Below are 10,398 nucleotides of genomic sequence, written 5' to 3'. Positions count from 1 at the left end.
GGTGTTGGTCATGGTTTAACTTATTTTCTAATGTAAAACAAAAGTGTGTGTGGGTAAGTATACACTATATACATATATATACACTTATATATTTGATATTATATAACCACTGAGGTTACTCTCTGCACAAATGTTGCAAGAGGTCATGTACTACACTCACAGCCACGCTGCGGATGCGTGCGTGTCTCGGCCAAGAGAGAGAGAGGGAGAGAGAGCAGCGGTACTCTCTAACATTCTAACGCTGGGTTTTACAGGCGTTTTTTTTTTTCTTCCGCTATCGCTCTGCAAAAGTAAACTCAGAGTCAACTTTGGACAACGGGCAGGGGATGTTATATGCTAATTTCAAGGCTGCTGCTCTGCACCTGTGTACTGATATCGCAAGACACTGGTACCCAATGAGCTCTTTCCCACAGTACACAGTCAGTTACTGTATTACATCTGGTGATATGGGTTTTAGGCTTTGTGACAGTTCCTGTAATCAATGGATTCCTTTAAAAGACACCTCGATCCTTTCCGATTTCCCTAATCTCTCTGTGGTACTCATACTGGTTCCTACTAAAAACTGGTCACAACAGTTACACCAAGTACAAAGTGCATTTTCTGGGGACTATTTTCAGCAGTGGATCTATACACGGAGCTGTAGTGAGTATTTTGAGCAGTAGGACGGTGTATATGGGATTAAGCCAAAATAAACTAAAATAAGGTATGCCTGAATATAGCAAACAGGTAGGTCCCAAAAACTAGTCTTGCTATCAGTACCCAGGTTATACTGCTTGTGCTCTCCTCCTATCTCCAGCTCTTCATCCTCTCAATGTGCCTGAATCTGATCACAATCACGTTTGACAAAAGCTAAGACGAAAGAGTGGACAAGCTGCTTCTTTATTACAGTAGCCGGCTCGACTCCACACAGCCCGCTTTGCTCCATGGAGTACTGTGGTGAAATATCGACCGGAGCAAGGCCTCGGCTGACCACTGCACAGATAACAGTAACTAAATGATAGATCTTTCAATAGGATCCCTGAAGAGGGCCTTTAAAACAGATCTCTGCTGTCTGACAGCCAGAACTAAGTGCCGGCAACGGCCTTTGGGATGTTCACTCTTATCTATGATGTATCAAGCTGTATTCGTGACTGCTCGCAAAGTGCTATAACCTGTATTCCAGCACCCCGAGGTTATATTCTCGCTGACTGTTCAGGCTGCAGATGGGTTCCTCAGATCTGCCTTTTTCCTCCCGCCTCCTCCCCCTCTCTACCTGTCAAACACTGCAAGCTTCAGCCAACACAAACGCCTGGTTGGTATTGATGGACAGAGACAGCTGTAGTGGAAATACAAAACGTTTGAACACACACACACACACACACACACACACACACACGCGCCAGACTGTTTATAGAGGGTGCAACCAGAGCTGGGGAGCAGATTAACGACTTTACTTCCCAATTAGCCCACTCAGCAGGAGAGGAAATGGTTCTAACTGGCCTTCTGCTTCCTTTCTTCTCTGTGTACTTGTCCCTATACAAGTAGGAGTGTGTGTTGGCTCACTCTGATCTAATTCTAAAGTGTTCAGCTCTGCTCTGTACAGCTGCCACTGGCTGCCACATGTTGCCCTCACTTCCTGTTCATGTAAAGAGCCTGACATGGGTCTGGAGGCCTAGAGGGGGGTTGGAAGTGTGTGTGTACCCCACACACACTATTACACTACTGTTGGTAAGTTTAATCGTGGTGGGAATCCCCAGAGGCCCCACGATACCATATATTATCATGATACTTATGTCACGATACGATATTATTGCGATTTTAAACATTTTGCGATATTCTGCAAAATTGCAATTTATTACCTTTTTTCCAACTTCAAATTATGTCATCGAAGGCAAACTTTGTCAACATCAGTTTTATCTAAAAAGATACATTTCTTTGTTCATCTCACTTCAATTTTAATAATTTTAATTAATTTAAAAAAATTAGCCAAAAAGTTAAATTCTCATGTGCAATTTATATAATGAAAGACAGATACTTGGCGTCCGTGTATTGATACAGTATTGCCATAAAATATTGCGATGCTATGCTGTATCGCTTGGCAGCTGCCTGTACCCGTCGACATCTTCACCGAGGGAACAGGAGGACTTGACGTAGTGAAATGGTCTAACCCCGGAGCGCAGTGTGAAAGCGAGGAGCGGCCACTAGCCCTATGTGCTAACCCGCTAAATTTCCTAGGGGAAACGTTGTATACGGTAAAAAAAAAGCTGCATCTGCTAGCAGTAGCTTATAGCAAATGAAAACCCTGTGAAGCCAATAAGCCAAGCTTTTGCATGGCAAAAACTAAGGCTTAAACCAAAACTGCATGAGAACGATAACACTAAGGCACAAGAACAAAAGGAATGAATACAATGTCTTTACACTATTAATTTGAAGGAATGCTGTAATATTAGGTCATCTACATTAGAATACAGCTGCTAGCCTGCTGCTAACAGTGTGGGCGCTCCACCCCACCAGACTACAACAACCTGTAACTTCAGTTCCTAATGCTACAATAACTTAACACCATTTGCTTAAAGGAATGAGTAATTTGAAGGGACCTAGTAATTTAATTTGACAGCACAAATGATTCTTTTGAGGGATCAAATTACTACTTTGTGCACACTAATTATCAAAAGTGGGCCATTATTACCTGATGGGCTCTGTAGTTTTCAGTCTGTATGCCTCCCTTTGACATTTAAACACAATATAATAAAAGAGACTTAAAATTCAATGGGAGTGTTCGAGCCACAGTGATTAAGTGATTTGCTGACTGACAGATTTGTTAGCAGGTTTGTGTGGTGAATCTATTTAAATATTCACCCAGTAATAGTGTAAAATGTCCCACTGATGTTTCATACTGTATGATGGAGTATACATTCAAAGACCAACCAGATATAACTGATATTGCATCATCTTGACAAAGTTACACAGCACAGAGCTAAGAATAAGCCTGAGTCATTTCCCGGTGCAGCTTTGTTTCTGTAGAACTTCCCATTCTCACCTCACTCCCCGATTTTTTGCTCTCTTCACTGTGGGTATTCTCCTACCTCATGAGGATCCCAGGCGTGACTGTGTTGTCTGCTTAACAGTGCTCTGTCATTCCCCAGCCTCCTCTTCCTCGCCTTTTGTTGCCATAGAAACCGCCAGCCATGGAAAAGTGCAAGCGAGCAGATCGTCTGGAGAAAGGACAGTGAGCGGTAGTGATAGTTGACCAGTCCACACTACAAGACAGCGGCCAAAACAACAACAACAAAAAAGAAATGGGTTTGAGGATGGTTTGTGTTATCCGACAGAACAAAGCAAATGATGTTCTACGGTGCTGAGGTCAGGTTTATGGGATGGTGTCAGGTCCTCATATTTCTGGTGGTTTTAGCACTTTGAGGCGGGAAGTAACTAATCATGAAAAGTACATTTATTAGTCAAGCTACTTCCAACAATAACACACAGCCATGACTACAGGCCTTTTCAACAAAAGATCCAGGAACTGAAGTGTCTAAATGCAGAAACATGTTCATTTAAAAAAGTTTCAGGCACATTCAAGCTTGTTTTTGTTGTTTTACTGTGATGAGAAGGCAAATTAAGTGATGATGCCAGTTTATTACAATGTGGGTGTGTAAGATTCTTGAAGATTTGCATGTGCAGCTTCTCAAACTTCACCTCAATAAGTTATGGCCCATCAACAATTAAAAGTAAGTAAGTTTTTTTAGAGGAAAAAAGGTAACAAAATCTAAACTGGGTCCAATGAAGAAAAGGTTCTGTTCCAGTGGTCCAAACAGGGCTATAGACTTTTGACCACTAGTAGTGCTATGGAGCAACATTTTACAAGTGTTAAAGGGATATTTCACCGTTGGAAAGATGAATATATCTTTAAATTGGGTCACTTATGTTTGTTATAATTTTTTAGAAATTGGTGGCTTCTAGGCCAAGAAAAGCCAATAAATGTGTTTTTGGCTCATGTGGATGAAAGACACCAAATCCCAGAATGCACTTGCTTTGCTGCTTTAGAGTCCACTCCCAAGCCACGCCTGCCATTTACAGACAGACAGACAGTGAGACAGTCAACTCAACTCAAGTGTGTTTTATTGTCATTTCAACCATATACACGAAACAACGTTTCACCGTGGCTCAAGTGGTTACACATTTAAAATATATAAAAACGACATTATATAAAAACGACTTACGAAACAGGCTACATTTAGTGCACTCACATAGGCTCCGTAAAGTTCAGCTAACGCATACTAGCATTAGCGCTTGGTGGGCTGTAAACACGAGTATAAACACAGCCGTAAATTTGCGTGGGATGTAGAATGGTCGGCATTTAACAGTCACAAACTCCACCAGCAGTTAGCAGTTAGTTGGATACAAGCACCCCCATTTCTGCACCAGTCTGTGTTAACACAGCCCACCTCCACTAGTCTTACCCAACGATAGAGCAGCATCTCTATCTGCTCGGAAGGCTAGCAGGCCTGGTAGCTGAATAGTCCGGTACACTGTTGTTTCCACAACAACAAAAACACAGCAGTCTGAACTTGCGTTGGGAGTTTCGTTGAAGTTGGATGTAGTCCAGTTTATTGTCTAATGAGCAGACAGTTGCAAGCAGGATTGATGGAACAGGTGGCCGGCTCGCGTGAGCTTTCCACCCAGCTGCTTTCCACTCCTGCACACCGCTGTCGAGGTCCCTTTCCCCGGCTAGCGGCATCGGGCGACACCACAGGCTGAGGTGCTGGTCTCCGTAGCAGTTGAAGCTTGCGTAGTGTGTCGAGTATTCCGTCTATAATAAAGTTTCCTGCATATTCTCCGATCTTCACCAATGTATCCCGGTGGTACACATGTGTGGTAGTTTGAATGCACATAATTGTTGTAAAAGTTTGCTGCTGAAAAGACAGAGCTCCCTGTTAGCGAAGCTTCAAGATGGCTGACGCTCATTTTGCTTCAGGAACCTTCAGGTAAAGACGACAGTCCAACCCTCTATGGGCTGGTTGAAAACCTGTGGAAATAGCTCCTACTACTGGCTGTAGTCCATTGCCTCTGGGCAAAAAATCTTCTGATGACGCAAAAATCGTCGTTTTACGTCATCGGAAGATTTTTTCCAGGCCCACAATACAGAGATCTCTCGTCTCAGGGGGACATGAGGGAGGGAAGCACGGTCATTCGAAAATACTACCATGTTTCTACTGATACAAAGCTTAATGCTAAACCGGTGAAGTATCCCTTTAAGTGTTAAGTTAGTCTATATCCTCGACCTTTTCACTTCCGGGAAATTTATGAGGACTCTGATTAACTGCTCCTCAGATCTCTGCAGGGTAAATCCAGACAGCTAGCTAGACTATCTGTCCAATCTGAGTTTTCTGTTGCACGACTAAAACTACTTTTGTGGGACACCGTGCAGCGCTTAGTGCCACCCATGGCGACTGTGATTAGTTTAAAGAAATGTCAATAGCACGTTTTTCTCCCAGCACGGAATACTGTGTGGAATATCCAGACCCTCCTCCGCAGTGCTGTGGAAAAAGGTCTGGCAAAGCGAGACTAGTGTTAAGCCTGTATTATCGGACAGGATACACATTCCTGTCACTGGCTTCACGCCACTCCACTCATCAACAGTTGATGGCGGTAATGCAAAGAGGAGTAAAAGAGCACCCCTGCAAAGGCAGTGAAGAAGAAGACATACTTTGATGTGAACAATGCACAGTTAAATATTAAAAAGAATCGGCGATGCAAACATTTTATGAGAAAAGAAAATGCACTCAAGCAGGAGGAAATATTATAGTTATCTGAGCTATTTTCTGGATTTTTTTTCATATGATTAATTTACAGCGTCTTAAGTTTGAACACTCTTGGTATAGCATTTTAATGCCATTTTTTTTTAAATCGTACCAGCTGAATGTAGTTCCACCCAGTGTTTCATGTGTAATTTCAGGAAAACAGCGAGAACTTAGAAGAGACTGAAAGGAGTGTCTTACTTCTTCAGCTTGAGAACAAATACACTGCTTCCCGGGTTGCTGAGACCAATTGACTTGTCTCCTCTCCTATGTCAGATGTCTCATTCTCATACTGTAGTCAAACCAACCTACGAACCACAGCAAAACGCTTGTGTGAGCTAATAAAACAAAACAGCAACAAGTCATGTCATAGAAGGCCTTTTACACATGCCGTGGCAGGAAATCACAGGTGTAATTAATAATATTTTAATGACGACTGCTTACTGGCTCACCATCTTAGTGGGACACTGAAAGCACAACATCATTAATGTTATTAGCTACACCTGTGCTCTTTCTACTATGACAAATCAAAAGTCCTGATTTACAGATTTACTGATGCTAAAATGGAGAATACGCATTGTTCATACTTTACACAGAGTGAGCAGCAACTCTTTGTGGAAGTATGATAACGTGAAACACATTATTTGTAAAAAAAAAAAAAAGAAACGCAGCCACTGTAATGAACCAGCGAGAGAAAGCGTGGCAGACGATCGCAGGCCGACTGAATGCGTATTGAAACCATCATAATCATACCATTCAAGGATTAGGCTACTAATCATTTGCACAAATGAACAGTTGTACTCTTTGCCTTAAAAGTGAGCAGAATACTTTTATCATAAAGATCAATTACAACCACTATAGGCCTATGATGCGTAAATATCTCTCTCTCACTCTGTCTCTCCCTCTCTCTTGTATGGGCTAAAACATAAAGTACCTTAGTAACATTAACTTCCACTGCTTGCTTTTCAGGCAAAGTATACAACAGTTCGTTTGTGGAAATAATTTGCCTAACTCCTTGAATGGTTTCATTTAAGAGCAGTAGTTCGTAAATGTATATTTTTTATATATATCATTCAGTCGGTTCCGCTATTATCTGCCACGCTTTTTCTCACCGTTTTTTTTTTTTTTACAGAGGCAGAGTTTCCTTCTTTACATATTATATGCGTTGCTCCCTCGTAGGCCTATATATGGACATAGAAAAGACACTAACGAAATTAGAATCTGAAATCTAGAAACTATAAAGATAATTAAGTGATAAATATAATGCACACTGTAAACAATGACTGTAACAGTGTATTCATCAGTTATTCCCCCCCAGCAAAATATAAGGTCAAAAACCATTGAGGTGTCCTCTCCCTGTTGTTACATGAATGTACAGTATGTACAGTAACCTCAACTATATAGTTACTAGTCCAGTGATCTAAGACTATAATTAAGTAGGATTGTACAATTAGGATAGCTTTTTATAATTGTACAATCCTCCCAAATTGCAGTTTACTGGACATTGTGTGCTAAGAATGCCAAATTAAATGCACATGGAAGAGGAACATACATGATCCTTTGTTAAAGAACACAAAAAGAAATAAATCAACTAAAATAATTCAAGGTGAATTGGTCTCTGACCATTGTTAGAACCACTAATATATTATCCTTCATCACTGACTATATTTAAAACACATTTGCAACTGTATCAGCCTTTTCTAATTATCTCAACAACTGCCATAATTTAGTCATCAAACTTCTAACAACAATATGAACAGCAGTTTTCATCCAGCAATATAACAGTAACAATGACATGAATAATTATAAAAAAAATAGATAATAACAGTGCTTAACTGAACAGCAATATACACGTGTTGTATCTTAATGCAGGCTAATAAAAATAAGGTAAAACCACTGCTGAGTGAACAGAAAAGGCTCCAGGATGAATAAATCCTGGCTGTTAGCCTGGTCAGGAGCAGGCTAGCTGCACAGAATAAATCTCCATGGTAACTTATAGGTGCCTCTGATTTTGTGCAACCAAGTTAATACTAAATTCATTAGCTAATGTTAGCGTACGTTAGTCAAATAAAATGTTTGGACCACTTCACCATAGCTAGCTGACTGACTGACGTTTCCGGGAGATTCCTTTCCACCCGGTTCACATCGGTTCCCACCCTGAGCATTATGTAACAGCAAAATGGCCGCCGTGTAAATATTGTCAATTGACATCTCTTCCCACTGTCCGTGTGACAGGGGGTCTAGCTAATTAGGTAAGGTACAACCACCTGCCTACGTGGCCAGAAACTTCAAAGATAACGTTAGTTTAAATTATTGTTTAAAGCTTCTGCCCTCTTCTTTACTAAGAGTTCCTCATTAGTAAACCACTGGATTTATGTCCTTTTAAAAACAAATATGAACGAAAACAGCATTTTTCAACAAGCTAACTTGCTAGCTTTTTAACTAGCATTGTCTCACTCACATACCAGTAACTTGAAGTACAGTAAAGTATTTACTTACTTCAAGTCGTCCATCTTCAGCAGTAAGGTTTCAGTAATGAATGAGTGATAACCACTGTTATAATTTTAATTTAAACGTTTAGGTATTAATATTTTAATGTTTGTATTGTTGAGTGCCAATAGCATCTAAGATGTCTCTCTCTCTGCTCAATCTCCAGTTTTTCGCTGGCAGTTTTTCTGACCAATAATAGAAGGGTAGACCAAATTAGACCCCACCCCTGAAACATTTGTCATGTTTTGTGATTGTTGTCTGGAATGCCATTTTATTCACTATTAAATAAATATGTCTATGAAATACATTAATTAATACATTATTTACTATATTTATGTTTGAATACGTCGATATATTTCAGTAAATAAATATATTTTTGTTATTTTTTTTAAATGGATGTTTTTGAAATGACTACTTTTATTTATTTATTTCATTTGACTTTTAATTATAAGTCCACATTTATTTTTTTCAGTGGACTTCTTATTTCATAATGCCACATTTATTTATTTCACTCTCTTTTAATTTGCTTTTATGCTCTATGTTCAAATATGAAAGGGGCATTTTCTCACAGATTCCAACCAAAGCCACTAGCTAGGCGCCGCTGTGCTCCCAGCATTCCTCTGTTTCTCCCCACCGCTGAGACAACTTCCTTTGCCGGTAAGAGAGCGGATGCCAGCCAGCCCCACAGATGGACCTTTAGTTCACGGTTGTAGCAACTCAAATTTAGCCAGTGCAAACCCCAGCACCGGGGTAATTTTTAAGCATAATTTTAGTGTCAAAATGTTTGGGAGATATATGGCTTGTGAAAAATAGGTCCAATATTAACTTTGATCAAAAAAATCCATCCTAATCTTTTAACGTTTACTTCTACCATTGAAATCTATAGACTCAGGACCTGCTGCTAGTCTACTAAAGAGGCGTGGCACAGGTACAAAAATTACTTAATTTGCACCGTCTCGCTTAATCCACAGTTCCATATTCCCATAATGCATTTTTTTTAAAGCAGTGGATATCTTTGGTACATTCATCTACTGAAAATGATGACACTACACTTTCCAACAGACCCTTTACATGTCACAGCAGAGTGGATACAGCTGCAGCTAATAAAATGAATAATAGGTTATTTTGAGTCAGGGGTAGGCTACCAATTACCAAATCCTGAAAATAACTCTCGCCAATGCTTGCTCATTAACTTGTGTAAACCAATCTTATCCATAATTAATTATATGAGCTGCAGCTGTGTTTTCATGCTGACACCTCTGGAGAAGCAGATGTAAGCATTGTTACAGCTATAGCTGTTTGTATGGTTTATTCATTTTCAAATGACTTTTTACAATTTAACTGGGGAAATAAGTTGTTGAAGTTTATTTATTTTTATTTATTATTTCAGGACAATGCACATTTGATGAACATGTACGGAAGTACACGTAAAAGTGCCAGATTGTAGCCCAAGGGCTAATTTCCATCTGTAGTCCATTCATCAGGTAGATATTACAATAAAAAGGACAAAAGATACACAGCAGCAACATTTGCTATATCAAACTAGGTAAAACAGGACGAAAGAAAAGAAAAACAGGATAATTCATTAGTAAATGTTAAAACAGAGACACAATTCATTAGTATACTCCATTGAACTAACACGGCACAGCATACAGGTAGAGATGACCACATGCTTGGTTAGCTCCAAGCCAAATCCAAGACCAAACATATACAGCAATAACATTTGTTATATAAAACAGGGAGAAACAGAAGTGAAGTTACAGGTTAGTGATGTCTATAATTTCTTGAATTGGTAAGCCCAATGGTGCCATAAAATCATTTCACTATACGTCTGGTTAAAGCATTGACATTTTGGGAAATATGCTTATCTGCTTTCTGGAGGAGAGTTAGAAGCCACTCTCATCTGTCTGTTAAAGGCTACAGCCAGCAGCTAGTTAGTGTAACTTAGCATAAAGAATGGAAACAGTTAGTCTGGCTCTTTTCAACGGTAACAAAATCTGCCTGTCTGGTTATGTGCCAGACTTTGTGTTAATAACTGAGCTTTAAGGCTCTAACACACCAACCCAATAATCAGCCGTCAGACAGTCTGGCGAGGTCAGTGACTCGAGTCTGTTCGGTGTGTCTGTGCCGT

The 10,398-nt window shown here is 40.0% G+C and overlaps 1 long non-coding RNA gene across 1 annotated transcript; it reads right to left on the bottom strand.

Annotated features, from left to right (window-relative positions):
• Positions 1 to 2,883: 2,883 nt before the first annotated feature.
• LOC116054687 lies at positions 2,884 to 8,419 on the bottom strand. Its single transcript, XR_004106124.1, has 3 exons — positions 8,277 to 8,419; positions 5,979 to 6,085; positions 2,884 to 3,194 (listed from the first exon to the last, which is right to left on the bottom strand). It is a non-coding gene; the product is annotated as an uncharacterized LOC116054687 (long non-coding RNA).
• Positions 8,420 to 10,398: the final 1,979 nt, after the last annotated feature.

This window comes from Sander lucioperca, chromosome 20, assembly GCF_008315115.2.
Source record: "Sander lucioperca isolate FBNREF2018 chromosome 20, SLUC_FBN_1.2, whole genome shotgun sequence".
Classification (NCBI taxonomy): domain Eukaryota; kingdom Metazoa; phylum Chordata; class Actinopteri; order Perciformes; family Percidae; genus Sander; species Sander lucioperca.
This window is presented reverse-complemented; position numbering and strand designations above follow the sequence as displayed.